The sequence below is a fragment of the Pleurodeles waltl genome, chromosome 1_2, assembly GCF_031143425.1.
Source record: "Pleurodeles waltl isolate 20211129_DDA chromosome 1_2, aPleWal1.hap1.20221129, whole genome shotgun sequence".
Classification (NCBI taxonomy): domain Eukaryota; kingdom Metazoa; phylum Chordata; class Amphibia; order Caudata; family Salamandridae; genus Pleurodeles; species Pleurodeles waltl.
Window position 1 is genome coordinate 300978431 of NC_090437.1, and position 20801 is coordinate 300999231.

Sequence of the window (20801 nt, forward strand, 5' to 3'; positions counted from 1 at the left end):
AATGCAATCAAAAAATGATTTAAATTGTTCCTGTATTTTTTTTAAGTAAAAATAATCTTTTTACGTGCAAAAAATCAAATACTTGATTTCTTTCAATCTAAAGATACTTTAAAGGCTGTGGCTGGATTCAAACCCCTGTCCATGAGTATCTTCCTGCACCAAAGGCACTAGACTTTGCCACTGAGCTAGAGGCCCTTGATGGGCTTCACTTGTGCAAGAGACCCTATCAGCATCTGACAGGCCGTGGTGTCATTGCTAATGGCTTCCCCTGCACAGGACACATCAGAGCCATGATAAAGGGAAGATTTGACAAATTAGAGATAGGGAAGCCCGTCTGGTCCAGTGGGTAAGTTCCTGCCTTCCACCCAGACAAGCAGGGTTCGATTCCCATGCCTGGCAGATGACACACTCAATTTCTCAGCAAGCAACTGTGAGTTACCCCCTTTTTTCTTGTAGTTTACCTTCCAAATCCTGCAACACCTTCACCACAAATACAGCCCAATCATTCCTCGATACTCATTCACTCAGTCATTCCACTTCTCCATTCTACAGGCTCAACAAAAACCAACAAGAACAAGAGCTGGTTCAGCAAGCAGATTTAAAGCCTCTCTTTGGATTTATCTTGATGCTGCTGCCCTCTAGTAATGTTATATGGCAACTGCAGCATAATCACAGGATTGAGAAAGGGGCAGTCCTATGCAAATAATCTCCTCCCATGATTACTTCTCTGAGCTTCTGTAGTGGTACGATGATAGGATCTTCAACAAATGGTCTTCAGCAGATTTCTAAAGTTGCCAAATTGTCTTAGGCTAAGGATTGTTCCAGTCGAAGGCCTTCAGATAAGGACCCCACCCTCACTTAGCAGTGTCCATATTTACCTGCAGTAATGCTCTATACAGAACATGGGCGTTCGTGGGCTTACTGTAAAGGTTGCATGCTTAAACCGGGATGTTTAAAGTCCCAGTCCTGGTCTCATTGTCAGAGGCACAGCATAACATGGCATGCCAGACATGGCCATGCAGTGCCATGCCAAACCAACTGCCCCTTCCCCACGCTTGCTGCATCATGCATTTTCAAGGCATAGTCAATCAGAGGCCTGACTTTGTCTTTTTCTATCACTTCAAAATTCAACATGCTACCTTCTGACTGCAGCTAATAAGGGCTCTTTCACCTACACAACATTTTACCCTGCATTAAATCAAAACCATTCAACCTATTTTATTATCTGCATGGCACCTTCCTCACATAATACAGCTCAATTCTGGCCCCCCTTAGGCCATATTTGTGCTCTCCAGAACACCAATTTGAAGAAAAAACGAATTCATTCATAAATGAAGATAAGACCTTGCTCCTATTTAAACTACTTGAGCAAAAAGAGGGAGGTGGCAGGTGGGGGTGGCAAGATTTGTAAATGTGCCCAACTAATGCAATCAAATAATGAGTTAAATTGTTCCGGTATTTTTTTTAAGTAAAAATAATCTTTTTACGTGCAATAAATCAAATACTTGATTTTTTTCAATCTAAAGATACTTTAAAGGCTGTGGCTGGATTCAAACCCCTGTCCATGAGTATCTTCCTGCACCAAAGGCACTAGACTTTGCCACTGAGCTAGAGGCCCTTGATGGGCTTCACTTGTGCAAGAGACCCTATCAGCATCTGACAGGCCTTGGTGTCATTGCTAATGGCTTCCCCTGCACAGGACACATCAGAGCCATGATATAGGGAAGATTTGACAAGTTAGAGATAGGGAAGCCCTTTTGGTCCAGTGGGTAAGTTCCTGCCTTCCACCCAGACAAGCAGGGTTCGATTCCCATGCCTGGCAGATGACACACTCAATTTCTCAGCAAGCAACTGTGAGTTAACCCCTTTTTTCTTGTAGTTTACCTTCCAAATCCTGCAACACCTTCACCACAAATACAGTCCAATCATTCCTCGATACTCATTCACTCAGTCATTCCACTTCTCCATTCTACAGGCTCAACAAAAACCAACAAGAACAAGAGCTGGTTCAGCAAGCAGATTTAAAGCCTCGCTTTGGATTTATCTTGATGCTGCTGCCCTCTAGTAATGTTATATGGCAACTGCAGCATAATCACAGGATTGAGAAAGGGGCAGTCCTATGCAAATAATCTCCTCCCATGATTACTTCTCTGAGCTTCTGTAGTGGTACGATGATAGGATCTTCAACAAATGGTCTTCAGCAGATTTCTAAAGTTGCCAAATTGTCTTAGGCTAAGGATTGTTCCAGTCGAAGGCCTTCAGATAAGGACCCCACCCTCACTTAGCAGTGTCCAGATTTACCTGCAGTAATGCTCTATACAGAACATGGGCGTTCGTGGGCTTACTGTAAAGGTTGCATGCTTAAACCGGGATGTCTAATGTCCCAGTCCTGGTCTCATTGTCAGAGGCACAGCATAACATAGCATGCCAGACATGGCCATGCAGTGCCATGCCAAGCCAACTGCCCCTTCCCCACGCTTGCTGCATCATGCATTTTCAAGGCATAGTCAATCAGAGGCCTGACTTTGTCTTTTTCTATCACTTCAAAATTCAACATGCTACCTTCTGACTGCAGCTTATAAGGGCTCTTTCACCTGCACAACATTTTACCCTGCATTAAATCAAAACCATTCAACCTATTTTATTATCTGCATGGCACCTTCCTCACATAATACAGCTCAATTCTGGCCCCCCTTAGGCCATATTTGTGCTCTCCAGAACACCAATTTGAAGAAAAAACGAATTCATTCATAAATGAAGATAAGACCTTGCTCCTATTTAAACTACTTGAGCAAAAAGAGGGAGGTGGCAGGTGGGGGTGGCAAGATTTGTAAATGTGCCCAACTAATGCAATCAAATAATGAGTTAAATTGTTCCGGTATTTTTTTAAGTAAAAATAACCTTTTTACGTGCAAAAAATCAAATACTTGATTTTTTTCAATCTAAAGATACTTTAAAGGCTGTGGCTGGATTCAAACCCCTGTCCATGAGTATCTTCCTGCACCAAAGGCACTAGACTTTGCCACTGAGCTAGAGGCCCTTGATGGGCTTCACTTGTGCAAGAGACCCTATCAGCATCTGACAGGCCTTGGTGTCATTGCTAATGGCTTCCCCTGCACAGGACACATCAGAGCCATGATATAGCGAAGATTTGACAAGTTAGAGATAGGGAAGCCCGTCTGGTCCAGTGGGTAAGTTCCTGCCTTCCACCCAGACAAGCAGGGTTCGATTCCCATGCCTGGCAGATGACACATTCAATTTCTCAGCAAGCAACTGTGAGTTAACCCCTTTTTTCTTGTAGTTTACCTTCCAAATCCTGCAACACCTTCACCACAAATACAGTCCAATCATTCCTCGATACTCATTCACTCAGTCATTCCACTTCTCCATTCTACAGGCTCAACAAAAACCAACAAGAACAAGAGCTGGTTCAGCAAGCAGATTTAAAGCCTCGCTTTGGATTTATCTTGATGCTGCTACCCTCTAGTAATGTTATATGGCAACTGCAGCATAATCACAGGATTGAGAAAGGGGCAGTCCTATGCAAATAATCTCCTCCCATGATTACTTCTCTGAGCTTCTGTAGTGGTACGATGATAGGATCTTCAACAAATGGTCTTCAGCAGATTTCTAAAGTTGCCAAATTGTCTTAGGCTAAGGATTGTTCCAGTCGAAGGCCTTCAGATAAGGACCCCACCCTCACTTAGCAGTGTCCAGATTTACCTGCAGTAATGCTCTATACAGAACATGGGCGTTCGTGGGCTTACTGTAAAGGTTGCATGCTTAAACCGGGATGTCTAATGTCCCAGTCCTGGTCTCATTGTCAGAGGCACAGCATAACATAGCATGCCAGACATGGCCATGCAGTGCCATGCCAAGCCAACTGCCCCTTCCCCACGCTTGCTGCATCATGCATTTTCAAGGCATAGTCAATCAGAGGCCTGACTTTGTCTTTTTCTATCACTTCAAAATTCAACATGCTACCTTCTGACTGCAGCTAATAAGGGCTCTTTCACCTGCACAACATTTTACCCTGCATTAAATCAAAACCATTCAACCTATTTTATTATCTGCATGGCACCTTCCTCACATAATACAGCTCAATTCTGGCCCCCCTTAGGCCATATTTGTGCTCTCCAGAACACCAATTTGAAGAAAAAACAAATTCATTCATAAATGAAGATAAGACCTTGCTCCTATTTAAACTACTTGAGCAAAAAGAGGGAGGTGGCAGGTGGGGGTGGCAAGATTTGTAAATGTGCCCAACTAATGCAATCAAATAATGAGTTAAATTGTTCCTGTATTTTTTTAAAGTAAAAATAATCTTTTTACGTGCAAAAAATCAAATACTTGATTATTTTCAATTTACAGATACTTTAAAGGCTGAGGCTGGATTCAAACCCCTGTCCATGAGTATCTTCCTGCACCAAAGGCACTAGACTTTGCCACTGAGCTAGAGGCCCTTGATGGGCTTCACTTGTGCATGAGACCCTATCAACATCTGACAGGCCTTGGTGTCATTGCTAATGGCTTCCCCTGCACAGGACACATCAGAGCCATGATATAGGGAAGATTTGACAAGTTAGAGATAGGGAAGCCTGTCTGGTCCAGTGGGTAAGTTTCTGCCTTCCACCCAGACAAGCAGGGTTCGATTCCCATGCCTGGCAGATGTGACACTCAATTTCTCAGCAAGCAACTGTGAGTTAACCCCTTTTTTCTTGTAGTTTACCTTCCAAATCCTGCAACACCTTCACCACAAATACAGTCCAATCATTCCTCGATACTCATTCACTCAGTCATTCCACTTCTCCATTCTACAGGCTCAACAAAAACCAACAAGAACAAGAGCTGGTTCAGCAAGCAGATTTAAAGCCTCGCTTTGGATTTATCTTGATGCTGCTGCCCTCTAGTAATGTTATATGGCAACTGCAGCATAATCACAGGATTGAGAAAGGGGCAGTCCTATGCAAATAATCTCCTCCCATGATTACTTCTCTGAGCTTCTGTAGTGGTACGATGATAGGATCTTCAACAAATGGTCTTCAGCAGATTTCTAAAGTTGCCAAATTGTCTTAGGCTAAGGATTGTTCCAGTCGAAGGCCTTCAGATAAGGACCCCACCCTCACTTAGCAGTGTCCAGATTTACCTGCAGTAATGCTCTATACATAACATGGGCGTTCGTGGGCTTACTGTAAAGGTTGCATGCTTAAACCGGGATGTCTAATGTCCCAGTCCTGGTCTCATTGTCAGAGGCACAGCATAACATAGCATGCCAGACATGGCCATGCAGTGCCATGCCAAGCCAACTGCCCCTTCCCCACGCTTGCTGCATCATGCATTTTCAAGGCATAGTCAATCAGAGGCCTGACTTTGTCTTTTTCTATCACTTCAAAATTCAACATGCTACCTTCTGACTGCAGCTAATAAGGGCTCTTTCACCTGCACAACATTTTACCCTTCATTAAATCAAAACCATTCAACCTATTTTATTATCTGCATGGCACCTTCCTCACATAATACAGCTCAATTCTGGCCCCCCTTAGGCCATATTTGTGCTCTCCAGAACACCAATTTGAAGAAAAAACGAATTCATTCATAAATGAAGATAAGACCTTGCTCCTATTTAAACTACTTGAGCAAAAAGAGGGAGGTGGCAGGTGGGGGTAGCAAGATTTGTAAATGTGCCCAACTAATGCAATCAAATAATGAGTTAAATTGTTCCTGTATTTTTTTAAAGTAAAAATAATCTTTTTACAAAGAAGAAATCAAATACTTGATTTTTTTCAATCTAAAGATACTTTAAAGGCTGTGGCTGGATTCAAACCCCTGTCCAAGAGTATCTTCCTGCACCAAAGGTACTAGACTTTGCCACTGAGCTAGATGCCCTTGATGGTCTTCAGTTGTGCAAGAGACCCTATCAGCATCTGACAGGCCTTGGTGTCATTGCTAATGGCTTCCCCTGCACAGGACACATCAGAGCCATGATATAGGGAAGATTTGACAAGTTAGAGATAGGGAAGCCCGTCTGGTCCAGTGGGTAAGTTCCTGCCTTCCACCCAGACAAGCAGGGTTCGATTCCCATGCCTGGCAGATGACATACTCAATCTCTCAGCAAGCATCTGTGAGTTAACCCCTTTTTTCTTGTAGTTTCCCTTCCAAATCCTGCTACACCTTCAACACAAATACAGTCCAATCATTCCTCGATACTCATTCACTCAGTCATTCCACTTCTCCATTCTACAGGCTCAACAAAAACGAACAAGAACAAGAGCTAGTTCAGCAAGCAGATTTAAAGCCTCGCTTTGGATTTATCTTGATGCTGCTGCCCTCTAGTAATGTTATATGGCAACTGCAGCATAATCACAGGATTGAGAAAGGGGCAGTCCTATGCAAATAATCTCCTCCCATGATTACTTCTCTGAGCTTCTGTAGTGGTACGATGATAGGATCTTCAACAAATGGTCTTCAGCAGATTTCTAAAGTTGCCAAATTGTCTTAGGCTAAGGATTGTTCCAGTCGAAGGCCTTCAGATAAGGACCCCACCCTCACTTAGCAGTGTCCAGATTTACCTGCAGTAATGCTCTATACAGAACATGGGCATTCGTGGGCTTACTGTAAAGGTTGCATGCTTAAACCGGGATGTCTAAAGTCCCAGTCCTGGTCTCATTGTCAGAGGCACAGCATAACATAGCATGCCAGACATGGCCATGCAGTGCCATGCCAAGCCAACTGCCCCTTCCCCACGCTTGCTGCATCATGCATTTTCAAGGCATAGTCAATCAGAGGCCTGACTTTGTCTTTTTCTATCACTTCAAAATTCAACATGCTACCTTCTGACTGCAGCTAATAAGCGTTCTTTCACCTGCACAACATTTTACCCTGCATTAAATCAAAACCATTCAACCTATTTTATTATCTGCATGGCACCTTCCTCACATAATACAGCTCAATTCTGGCCCACCTTAGGCCATATTTGTGCTCTCCAGAACACCAATTTGAAGAAAAAACGAATTCATTCATAAATGAAGATAAGACCTTGCTCCTATTTAAACTACTTGAGCAAAAAGAGGGAGGTGGCAGGTGGGGGTGGCAAGATTTTTAAATGTGCCCAACTAATGCAATCAAAAAATGATTTAAATTGTTCCTGTATTTTTTTTAAGTAAAAATAATCTTTTTACGTGCAAAAAATCAAATACTTGATTTCTTTCAATCTAAAGATACTTTAAAGGCTGTGGCTGGATTCAAACCCCTGTCCATGAGTATCTTCCTGCACCAAAGGTACTAGACTTTGCCACTGAGCTAGAGGCCCTTGATGGTCTTTAGTTGTGCAAGAGACCCTATCAGCATCTGATAGGCCTTGGTGTCATTGCTAATGGCTTCCCCTGCACAGGACACATCAGAGCCATGATATAGGGAAGATTTGACAAGTTAGAGATAGGGAAGCCTCTGGTCCAGTGGGTAAGTTCCTGCCTTCCACCCAGACAAGCAGGGTTCGATTCCCATGCCTGGCAGATGACACACTCAATCTCTCAGCAAGCATCTGTGAGTTAACCCCTTTTTTCTTGTAGTTTCCCTTCCAAATCCTGCTACACCTTCAACACAAATACAGTCCAATCATTCCTCGATACTCATTCACTCAGTCATTCCACTTCTCCATTCTACAGGCTCAACAAAAACGAACAAGAACAAGAGCTAGTTCAGCAAGCAGATTTAAAGCCTCGCTTTGGATTTATCTTGATGCTGCTGCCCTCTAGTAATGTTATATGGCAACTGCAGCATAATCACAGGATTGAGAAAGGGGCAGTCCTATGCAAATAATCTCCTCCCATGATTACTTCTCTGAGCTTCTGTAGTGGTACGATGATAGGATCTTCAACAAATGGTCTTCAGCAGATTTCTAAAGTTGCCAAATTGTCTTAGGCTAAGGATTGTTCCAGTCGAAGGCCTTCAGATAAGGACCCCACCCTCACTTAGCAGTGTCCAGATTTACCTGCAGTAATGCTCTATACAGAACATGGGCATTCGTGGGCTTACTGTAAAGGTTGCATGCTTAAACCGGGATGTCTAAAGTCCCAGTCCTGGTCTCATTGTCAGAGGCACAGCATAACATAGCATGCCAGACATGGCCATGCAGTGCCATGCCAAGCCAACTGCCCCTTCCCCACGCTTGCTGCATCATGCATTTTCAAGGCATAGTCAATCAGAGGCCTGACTTTGTCTTTTTCTATCACTTCAAAATTCAACATGCTACCTTCTGACTGCAGCTAATAAGCGTTCTTTCACCTGCACAACATTTTACCCTGCATTAAATCAAAACCATTCAACCTATTTTATTATCTGCATGGCACCTTCCTCACATAATACAGCTCAATTCTGGCCCACCTTAGGCCATATTTGTGCTCTCCAGAACACCAATTTGAAGAAAAAACGAATTCATTCATAAATGAAGATAAGACCTTGCTCCTATTTAAACTACTTGAGCAAAAAGAGGGAGGTGGCAGGTGGGGGTGGCAAGATTTTTAAATGTGCCCAACTAATGCAATCAAAAAATGATTTAAATTGTTCCTGTATTTTTTTTAAGTAAAAATAATCTTTTTACGTGCAAAAAATCAAATACTTGATTTCTTTCAATCTAAAGATACTTTAAAGGCTGTGGCTGGATTCAAACCCCTGTCCATGAGTATCTTCCTGCACCAAAGGCACTAGACTTTGCCACTGAGCTAGAGGCCCTTGATGGGTTTCACTTGTGCAAGAGACCCTATCAGCATCTGACTGGCCGTGGTGTCATTGCTAATGGCTTCCCCTGCACAGGACACATCAGAGCCATGATAAAGGGAAGATTTGACAAATTAGAGATAGGGAAGCCCGTCTGGTCCAGTGGGTAAGTTCCTGCCTTCCACCCAGACAAGCAGGGTTCGATTCCCATGCCTGGCAGATGACACACTCAATTTCTCAGCAAGCAACTGTGAGTTACCCCCTTTTTTCTTGTAGTTTACCTTCCAAATCCTGCAACACCTTCACCACAAATACAGCCCAATCATTCCTCGATACTCATTCACTCAGTCATTCCACTTCTCCATTCTACAGGCTCAACAAAAACCAACAAGAACAAGAGCTGGTTCAGCAAGCAGATTTAAAGCCTCTCTTTGGATTTATCTTGATGCTGCTGCCCTCTAGTAATGTTATATGGCAACTGCAGCATAATCACAGGATTGAGAAAGGGGCAGTCCTATGCAAATAATCTCCTCCCATGATTACTTCTCTGAGCTTCTGTAGTGGTACGATGATAGGATCTTCAACAAATGGTCTTCAGCAGATTTCTAAAGTTGCCAAATTGTCTTAGGCTAAGGATTGTTCCAGTCGAAGGCCTTCAGATAAGGACCCCACCCTCACTTAGCAGTGTCCAGATTTACCTGCAGTAATGCTCTATACAGAACATGGGCGTTCGTGGGCTTACTGTAAAGGTTGCATGCTTAAACCGGGATGTCTAAAGTCCCAGTCCTGGTCTCATTGTCAGAGGCACAGCATAACATGGCATGCCAGACATGGCCATGCAGTGCCATGCCAAACCACCTGCCCCTTCCCCACGCTTGCTGCATCATGCATTTTCAAGGCATAGTCAATCAGAGGCCTGACTTTGTCTTTTTCTATCACTTCAAAATTCAACATGCTACCTTCTGACTGCAGCTAATAAGGGCTCTTTCACCTACACAACATTTTACCCTGAATTAAATCAAAACCATTCAACCTATTTTATTATCTGCATGGCACCTTCCTCACATAATACAGCTCAATTCTGGCCCCCCTTAGGCCATATTTGTGCTCTCCAGAACACCAATTTGAAGAAAAAACGAATTCATTCATAAATGAAGATAAGACCTTGCTCCTATTTAAACTACTTGAGCAAAAAGAGGGAGGTGGCAGGTGGGGGTGGCAAGATTTGTAAATGTGCCCAACTAATGCAATCAAATAATGAGTTAAATTGTTCCGGTATTTTTTTTAAGTAAAAATAATCTTTTTACGTGCAATAAATCAAATACTTGATTTTTTTCAATCTAAAGATACTTTAAAGGCTGTGGCTGGATTCAAACCCCTGTCCATGAGTATCTTCCTGCACCAAAGGCACTAGACTTTGCCACTGAGCTAGAGGCCCTTGATGGGCTTCACTTGTGCAAGAGACCCTATCAGCATCTGACAGGCCTTGGTGTCATTGCTAATGGCTTCCCCTGCACAGGACACATCAGAGCCATGATATAGGGAAGATTTGACAAGTTAGAGATAGGGAAGCCCTTTTGGTCCAGTGGGTAAGTTCCTGCCTTCCACCCAGACAAGCAGGGTTCGATTCCCATGCCTGGCAGATGACACACTCAATTTCTCAGCAAGCAACTGTGAGTTAACCCCTTTTTTCTTGTAGTTTACCTTCCAAATCCTGCAACACCTTCACCACAAATACAGTCCAATCATTCCTCGATACTCATTCACTCAGTCATTCCACTTCTCCATTCTACAGGCTCAACAAAAACCAACAAGAACAAGAGCTGGTTCAGCAAGCAGATTTAAAGCCTCGCTTTGGATTTATCTTGATGCTGCTGCCCTCTAGTAATGTTATATGGCAACTGCAGCATAATCACAGGATTGAGAAAGGGGCAGTCCTATGCAAATAATCTCCTCCCATGATTACTTCTCTGAGCTTCTGTAGTGGTACGATGATAGGATCTTCAACAAATGGTCTTCAGCAGATTTCTAAAGTTGCCAAATTGTCTTAGGCTAAGGATTGTTCCAGTCGAAGGCCTTCAGATAAGGACCCCACCCTCACTTAGCAGTGTCCAGATTTACCTGCAGTAATGCTCTATACAGAACATGGGCGTTCGTGGGCTTACTGTAAAGGTTGCATGCTTAAACCGGGATGTCTAATGTCCCAGTCCTGGTCTCATTGTCAGAGGCACAGCATAACATAGCATGCCAGACATGGCCATGCAGTGCCATGCCAAGCCAACTGCCCCTTCCCCACGCTTGCTGCATCATGCATTTTCAAGGCATAGTCAATCAGAGGCCTGACTTTGTCTTTTTCTAGCACTTCAAAATTCAACATGCTACCTTCTGACTGCAGCTTATAAGGGCTCTTTCACCTGCACAACATTTTACCCTGCATTAAATCAAAACCATTCAACCTATTTTATTATCTGCATGGCACCTTCCTCACATAATACAGCTCAATTCTGGCCCCCCTTAGGCCATATTTGTGCTCTCCAGAACACCAATTTGAAGAAAAAACGAATTCATTCATAAATGAAGATAAGACCTTGCTCCTATTTAAACTACTTTAGCAAAAAGAGGGAGGTGGCAGGTGGGGGTGGCAAGATTTGTAAATGTGCCCAACTAATGCAATCAAATAATGAGTTAAATTGTTCCGGTATTTTATTAAAGTAAAAATAACCTTTTTACGTGCAAAAAATCAAATACTTGATTTTTTTCAATCTAAAGATACTTTAAAGGCTGTGGCTGGATTCAAACCCCTGTCCATGAGTATCTTCCTGCACCAAAGGCACTAGACTTTGCCACTGAGCTAGAGGCCCTTGATGGGCTTCACTTGTGCAAGAGACCCTATCAGCATCTGACAGGCCTTGGTGTCATTGCTAATGGCTTCCCCTGCACAGGACACATCAGAGCCATGATATAGGGAAGATTTGACAAGTTAGAGATAGGGAAGCCCGTCTGGTCCAGTGGGTAAGTTCCTGCCTTCCACCCAGACAAGCAGGGTTCGATTCCCATGCCTGGCAGATGTGACACTCAATTTCTCAGCAAGCAACTGTGAGTTAACCCCTTTTTTCTTGTAGTTTACCTTCCAAATCCTGCAACACCTTCACCACAAATACAGTCCAATCATTCCTCGATACTCATTCACTCAGTCATTCCACTTCTCCATTCTACAGGCTCAACAAAAACCAACAAGAACAAGAGCTGGTTCAGCAAGCAGATTTAAAGCCTCGCTTTGGATTTATCTTGATGCTGCTACCCTCTAGTAATGTTATATGGCAACTGCAGCATAATCACAGGATTGAGAAAGGGGCAGTCCTATGCAAATAATCTGCTCCCATGATTACTTCTCTGAGCTTCTGTAGTGGTACGATGATAGGATCTTCAACAAATGGTCTTCAGCAGATTTCTAAAGTTGCCAAATTGTCTTAGGCTAAGGATTGTTCCAGTCGAAGGCCTTCAGATAAGGACCCCACCCTCACTTAGCAGTGTCCAGATTTACCTGCAGTAATGCTCTATACAGAACATGGGCGTTCGTGGGCTTACTGTAAAGGTTGCATGCTTAAACCGGGATGTCTAATGTCCCAGTCCTGGTCTCATTGTCAGAGGCACAGCATAACATAGCATGCCAGACATGGCCATGCAGTGCCATGCCAAGCCAACTGCCCCTTCCCCACGCTTGCTGCATCATGCATTTTCAAGGCATAGTCAATCAGAGGCCTGACTTTGTCTTTTTCTATCACTTCAAAATTCAACATGCTACCTTCTGACTGCAGCTAATAAGGGCTCTTTCACCTGCACAACATTTTACCCTGCATTAAATCAAAACCATTCAACCTATTTTATTATCTGCATGGCACCTTCCTCACATAATACAGCTCAATTCTGGCCCCCCTTAGGCCATATTTGTGCTCTCCAGAACACCAATTTGAAGAAAAAACAAATTCATTCATAAATGAAGATAAGACCTTGCTCCTATTTAAACTACTTGAGCAAAAAGAGGGAGGTGGCAGGTGGGGGTGGCAAGATTTGTAAATGTGCCCAACTAATGCAATCAAATAATGAGTTAAATTGTTCCTGTATTTTTTTAAAGTAAAAATAATCTTTTTACGTGCAAAAAATCAAATACTTGATTATTTTCAATTTACAGATACTTTAAAGGCTGAGGCTGGATTCAAACCCCTGTCCATGAGTATCTTCCTGCACCAAAGGCACTAGACTTTGCCACTGAGCTAGAGGCCCTTGATGGGCTTCACTTGTGCATGAGACCCTATCAACATCTGACAGGCCTTGGTGTCATTGCTAATGGCTTCCCCTGCACAGGACACATCAGAGCCATGATATAGGGAAGATTTGACAAGTTAGAGATAGGGAAGCCTGTCTGGTCCAGTGGGTAAGTTTCTGCCTTCCACCCAGACAAGCAGGGTTCGATTCCCATGCCTGGCAGATGTGACACTCAATTTCTCAGCAAGCAACTGTGAGTTAACCCCTTTTTTCTTGTAGTTTACCTTCCAAATCCTGCAACACCTTCACCACAAATACAGTCCAATCATTCCTCGATACTCATTCACTCAGTCATTCCACTTCTCCATTCTACAGGCTCAACAAAAACCAACAAGAACAAGAGCTGGTTCAGCAAGCAGATTTAAAGCCTCGCTTTGGATTTATCTTGATGCTGCTGCCCTCTAGTAATGTTATATGGCAACTGCAGCATAATCACAGGATTGAGAAAGGGGCAGTCCTATGCAAATAATCTCCTCCCATGATTACTTCTCTGAGCTTCTGTAGTGGTACGATGATAGGATCTTCAACAAATGGTCTTCAGCAGATTTCTAAAGTTGCCAAATTGTCTTAGGCTAAGGATTGTTCCAGTCGAAGGCCTTCAGATAAGGACCCCACCCTCACTTAGCAGTGTCCAGATTTACCTGCAGTAATGCTCTATACAGAACATGGGCGTTCGTGGGCTTACTGTAAAGGTTGCATGCTTAAACCGGGATGTCTAATGTCCCAGTCCTGGTCTCATTGTCAGAGGCACAGCATAACATAGCATGCCAGACATGGCCATGCAGTGCCATGCCAAGCCAACTGCCCCTTCCCCACGCTTGCTGCATCATGCATTTTCAAGGCATAGTCAATCAGAGGCCTGACTTTGTCTTTTTCTATCACTTCAAAATTCAACATGCTACCTTCTGACTGCAGCTAATAAGGGCTCTTTCACCTGCACAACATTTTACCCTTCATTAAATCAAAACCATTCAACCTATTTTATTATCTGCATGGCACCTTCCTCACATAATACAGCTCAATTCTGGCCCCCCTTAGGCCATATTTGTGCTCTCCAGAACACCAATTTGAAGAAAAAACGAATTCATTCATAAATGAAGATAAGACCTTGCTCCTATTTAAACTACTTGAGCAAAAAGAGGGAGGTGGCAGGTGGGGGTAGCAAGATTTGTAAATGTGCCCAACTAATGCAATCAAATAATGAGTTAAATTGTTCCTGTATTTTTTTAAAGTAAAAATAATCTTTTTACAAAGAAGAAATCAAATACTTGATTTTTTTCAATCTAAAGATACTTTAAAGGCTGTGGCTGGATTCAAACCCCTGTCCAAGAGTATCTTCCTGCACCAAAGGTACTAGACTTTGCCACTGAGCTAGATGCCCTTGATGGTCTTCAGTTGTGCAAGAGACCCTATCAGCATCTGACAGGCCTTGGTGTCATTGCTAATGGCTTCCCCTGCACAGGACACATCAGAGCCATGATATAGGGAAGATTTGACAAGTTAGAGATAGGGAAGCCCGTCTGGTCCAGTGGGTAAGTTCCTGCCTTCCACCCAGACAAGCAGGGTTCGATTCCCATGCCTGGCAGATGACATACTCAATCTCTCAGCAAGCATCTGTGAGTTAACCCCTTTTTTCTTGTAGTTTCCCTTCCAAATCCTGCTACACCTTCAACACAAATACAGTCCAATCATTCCTCGATACTCATTCACTCAGTCATTCCACTTCTCCATTCTACAGGCTCAACAAAAACGAACAAGAACAAGAGCTAGTTCAGCAAGCAGATTTAAAGCCTCGCTTTGGATTTATCTTGATGCTGCTGCCCTCTAGTAATGTTATATGGCAACTGCAGCATAATCACAGGATTGAGAAAGGGGCAGTCCTATGCAAATAATCTCCTCCCATGATTACTTCTCTGAGCTTCTGTAGTGGTACGATGATAGGATCTTCAACAAATGGTCTTCAGCAGATTTCTAAAGTTGCCAAATTGTCTTAGGCTAAGGATTGTTCCAGTCGAAGGCCTTCAGATAAGGACCCCACCCTCACTTAGCAGTGTCCAGATTTACCTGCAGTAATGCTCTATACAGAACATGGGCATTCGTGGGCTTACTGTAAAGGTTGCATGCTTAAACCGGGATGTCTAAAGTCCCAGTCCCAGTCCTGGTCTCATTGTCAGAGGCACAGCATAACATAGCATGCCAGACATGGCCATGCAGTGCCATGCCAAGCCAACTGCCCCTTCCCCACGCTTGCTGCATCATGCATTTTCAAGGCATAGTCAATCAGAGGCCTGACTTTGTCTTTTTCTATCACTTCAAAATTCAACATGCTACCTTCTGACTGCAGCTAATAAGCGTTCTTTCACCTGCACAACATTTTACCCTGCATTAAATCAAAACCATTCAACCTATTTTATTATCTGCATGGCACCTTCCTCACATAATACAGCTCAATTCTGGCCCACCTTAGGCCATATTTGTGCTCTCCAGAACACCAATTTGAAGAAAAAACGAATTCATTCATAAATGAAGATAAGACCTTGCTCCTATTTAAACTACTTGAGCAAAAAGAGGGAGGTGGCAGGTGGGGGTGGCAAGATTTTTAAATGTGCCCAACTAATGCAATCAAAAAATGATTTAAATTGTTCCTGTATTTTTTTTAAGTAAAAATAATCTTTTTACGTGCAAAAAATCAAATACTTGATTTCTTTCAATCTAAAGATACTTTAAAGGCTGTGGCTGGATTCAAACCCCTGTCCATGAGTATCTTCCTGCACCAAAGGTACTAGACTTTGCCACTGAGCTAGAGGCCCTTGATGGTCTTTAGTTGTGCAAGAGACCCTATCAGCATCTGATAGGCCTTGGTGTCATTGCTAATGGCTTCCCCTGCACAGGACACATCAGAGCCATGATATAGGGAAGATTTGACAAGTTAGAGATAGGGAAGCCTCTGGTCCAGTGGGTAAGTTCCTGCCTTCCACCCAGACAAGCAGGGTTCGATTCCCATGCCTGGCAGATGACACACTCAATCTCTCAGCAAGCATCTGTGAGTTAACCCCTTTTTTCTTGTAGTTTCCCTTCCAAATCCTGCTACACCTTCAACACAAATACAGTCCAATCATTCCTCGATACTCATTCACTCAGTCATTCCACTTCTCCATTCTACAGGCTCAACAAAAACGAACAAGAACAAGAGCTAGTTCAGCAAGCAGATTTAAAGCCTCGCTTTGGATTTATCTTGATGCTGCTGCCCTCTAGTAATGTTATATGGCAACTGCAGCATAATCACAGGATTGAGAAAGGGGCAGTCCTATGCAAATAATCTCCTCCCATGATTACTTCTCTGAGCTTCTGTAGTGGTACGATGATAGGATCTTCAACAAATGGTCTTCAGCAGATTTCTAAAGTTGCCAAATTGTCTTAGGCTAAGGATTGTTCCAGTCGAAGGCCTTCAGATAAGGACCCCACCCTCACTTAGCAGTGTCCAGATTTACCTGCAGTAATGCTCTATACAGAACATGGGCATTCGTGGGCTTACTGTAAAGGTTGCATGCTTAAACCGGGATGTCTAAAGTCCCAGTCCTGGTCTCATTGTCAGAGGCACAGCATAACATAGCATGCCAGACATGGCCATGCAGTGCCATGCCAAGCCAACTGCCCCTTCCCCACGCTTGCTGCATCATGCATTTTCAAGGCATAGTCAATCAGAGGCCTGACTTTGTCTTTTTCTATCACTTCAAAATTCAACATGCTACCTTCTGACTGCAGCTAATAAGCGTTCTTTCACCTGCACAACATTTTACCCTGCATTAAATCAAAACCATTCAACCTATTTTATTATCTGCATGGCACCTTCCTCACATAATACAGCTCAATTCTGGCCCACCTTAGGCCATATTTGTGCTCTCCAGAACACCAATTTGAAGAAAAAACGAATTCATTCATAAATGAAGATAAGACCTTGCTCCTATTTCAACTACTTGAGCAAAAAGAGGGAGGTGGCAGGTGGGGGTGGCAAGATTTTTAAATGTGCCCAACTAATGCAATCAAAAAATGATTTAAATTGTTCCTGTATTTTTTTTAAGTAAAAATAATCTTTTTACGTGCAAAAAATCAAATACTTGATTTCTTTCAATCTAAAGATACTTTAAAGGCTGTGGCTGGATTCAAACCCCTGTCCATGAGTATCTTCCTGCACCAAAGGCACTAGACTTTGCCACTGAGCTAGAGGCCCTTGATGGGTTTCACTTGTGCAAGAGACCCTATCAGCATCTGACTGGCCGTGGTGTCATTGCTAATGGCTTCCCCTGCACAGGACACATCAGAGCCATGATAAAGGGAAGATTTGACAAATTAGAGATAGGGAAGCCCGTCTGGTCCAGTGGGTAAGTTCCTGCCTTCCACCCAGACAAGCAGGGTTCGATTCCCATGCCTGGCAGATGACACACTCAATTTCTCAGCAAGCAACTGTGAGTTACCCCCTTTTTTCTTGTAGTTTACCTTCCAAATCCTGCAACACCTTCACCACAAATACAGCCCAATCATTCCTCGATACTCATTCACTCAGTCATTCCACTTCTCCATTCTACAGGCTCAACAAAAACCAACAAGAACAAGAGCTGGTTCAGCAAGCAGATTTAAAGCCTCTCTTTGGATTTATCTTGATGCTGCTGCCCTCTAGTAATGTTATATGGCAACTGCAGCATAATCACAGGATTGAGAAAGGGGCAGTCCTATGCAAATAATCTCCTCCCATGATTACTTCTCTGAGCTTCTGTAGTGGTACGATGATAGGATCTTCAACAAATGGTCTTCAGCAGATTTCTAAAGTTGCCAAATTGTCTTAGGCTAAGGATTGTTCCAGTCGAAGGCCTTCAGATAAGGACCCCACCCTCACTTAGCAGTGTCCAGATTTACCTGCAGTAATGCTCTATACAGAACATGGGCGTTCGTGGGCTTACTGTAAAGGTTGCATGCTTAAACCGGGATGTCTAAAGTCCCAGTCCTGGTCTCATTGTCAGAGGCACAGCATAACATGGCATGCCAGACATGGCCATGCAGTGCCATGCCAAACCACCTGCCCCTTCCCCACGCTTGCTGCATCATGCATTTTCAAGGCATAGTCAATCAGAGGCCTGACTTTGTCTTTTTCTATCACTTCAAAATTCAACATGCTACCTTCTGACTGCAGCTAATAAGGGCTCTTTCACCTACACAACATTTTACCCTGCATTAAATCAAAACCATTCAACCTATTTTATTATCTGCATGGCACCTTCCTCACATAATACAGCTCAATTCTGGCCCCCCTTAGGCCATATTTGTGCTCTCCAGAACACCAATTTGAAGAAAAAACGAATTCATTCATAAATGAAGATAAGACCTTGCTCCTATTTAAACTACTTGAGCAAAAAGAGGGAGGTGGCAGGTGGGGGTGGCAAGATTTGTAAATGTGCCCAACTAATGCAATCAAATAATGAGTTAAATTGTTCCGGTATTTTTTTTAAGTAAAAATAATCTTTTTACGTGCAATAAATCAAATACTTGATTTTTTTCAATCTAAAGATACTTTAAAGGCTGTGGCTGGATTCAAACCCCTGTCCATGAGTATCTTCCTGCACCAAAGGCACTAGACTTTGCCACTGAGCTAGAGGCCCTTGATGGGCTTCACTTGTGCAAGAGACCCTATCAGCATCTGACAGGCCTTGGTGTCATTGCTAATGGCTTCCCCTGCACAGGACACATCAGAGCCATGATATAGGGAAGATTTGACAAGTTAGAGATAGGGAAGCCCTTTTGGTCCAGTGGGTAAGTTCCTGCCTTCCACCCAGACAAGCAGGGTTCGATTCCCATGCCTGGCAGATGACACACTCAATTTCTCAGCAAGCAACTGTGAGTTAACCCCTTTTTTCTTGTAGTTTACCTTCCAAATCCTGCAACACCTTCACCACAAATACAGTCCAATCATTCCTCGATACTCATTCACTCAGTCATTCCACTTCTCCATTCTACAGGCTCAACAAAAACCAACAAGAACAAGAGCTGGTTCAGCAAGCAGATTTAAAGCCTCGCTTTGGATTTATCTTGATGCTGCTGCCCTCTAGTAATGTTATATGGCAACTGCAGCATAATCACAGGATTGAGAAAGGGGCAGTCCTATGCAAATAATCTCCTCCCATGATTACTTCTCTGAGCTTCTGTAGTGGTACGATGATAGGATCTTCAACAAATGGTCTTCAGCAGATTTCTAAAGTTGCCAAATTGTCTTAGGCTAAGGATTGTTCCAGTCGAAGGCCTTCAGATAAGGACCCCACCCTCACTTAGCAGTGTCCAGATTTACCTGCAGTAATGCTCTATACAGAACATGGGCGTTCGTGGGCTTACTGTAAAGGTTGCATGCTTAAACCGGGATGTCTAATGTCCCAGTCCTGGTCTCATTGTCAGAGGCACAGCATAACATAGCATGCCAGACATGGCCATGCAGTGCCATGCCAAGCCAACTGCCCCTTCCCCACGCTTGCTGCATCATGCATTTTCAAGGCATAGTCAATCAGAGGCCTGACTTTGTCTTTTTCTAGCACTTCAAAATTCAACATGCTACCTTCTGACTGCAGCTTATAAGGGCTCTTTCACCTGCACAACATTTTACCCTGCATTAAATCAAAACCATTCAACCTATTTTATTATCTGCATGGCACCTTCCTCACATAATACAGCTCAATTCTGGCCCCCCTTAGGCCATATTTGTGCTCTCCAGAACACCAATTTGAAGAAAAAACGAATTCATTCATAAATGAAGATAAGACCTTGCTCCTATTTAAACTACTTTAGCAAAAAGAGGGAGGTGGCAGGTGGGGGTGGCAAGATTTGTAAATGTGCCCAACTAATGCAATCAAATAATGAGTTAAATTGTTCCGGTATTTTTTTAAAGTAAAAATAACCTTTTTACGTGCAAAAAATCAAATACTTGATTTTTTTCAATCTAAAGATACTTTAAAGGCTGTGGCTGGATTCAAACCCCTGTCCATGAGTATCTTCCTGCACCAAAGGCACTAGACTTTGCCACTGAGCTAGAGGCCCTTGATGGGCTTCACTTGTGCAAGAGACCCTATCAGCATCTGACAGGCCTTGGTGTCATTGCTAATGGCTTCCCCTGCACAGGACACATCAGAGCCATGATATAGGGAAGATTTGACAAGTTAGAGATAGGGAAGCCCGTCTGGTCCAGTGGGTAAGTTCCTGCCTTCCACCCAGACAAGCAGGGTTCGATTCCCATGCCTGGCAGATGTGACACTCAATTTCTCAGCAAGCAACTGTGAGTTAACCCCTTTTTTCTTGTAGTTTACCTTCCAAATCCTGCAACACCTTCACCACAAATACAGTCCAATCATTCCTCGATACTCATTCACTCAGTCATTCCACTTCTCCATTCTACAGGCTCAACAAAAACCAACAAGAACAAGAGCTGGTTCAGCAAGCAGATTTAAAGCCTCGCTTTGGATTTATCTTGATGCTGCTGCCCTCTAGTAATGTTATATGGCAACTGCAGCATAATCACAGGATTGAGAAAGGGGCAGTCCTATGCAAATAATCTCCTCCCATGATTACTTCTCTGAGCTTCTGTAGTGGTACGATGATAGGATCTTCAACAAATGGTCTTCAGCAGATTTCTAAAGTTGCCAAATTGTCTTAGGCTAAGGATTGTTCCAGTCGAAGGCCTTCAGATAAGGACCCCACCCTCACTTAGCAGTGTCCAGATTTAC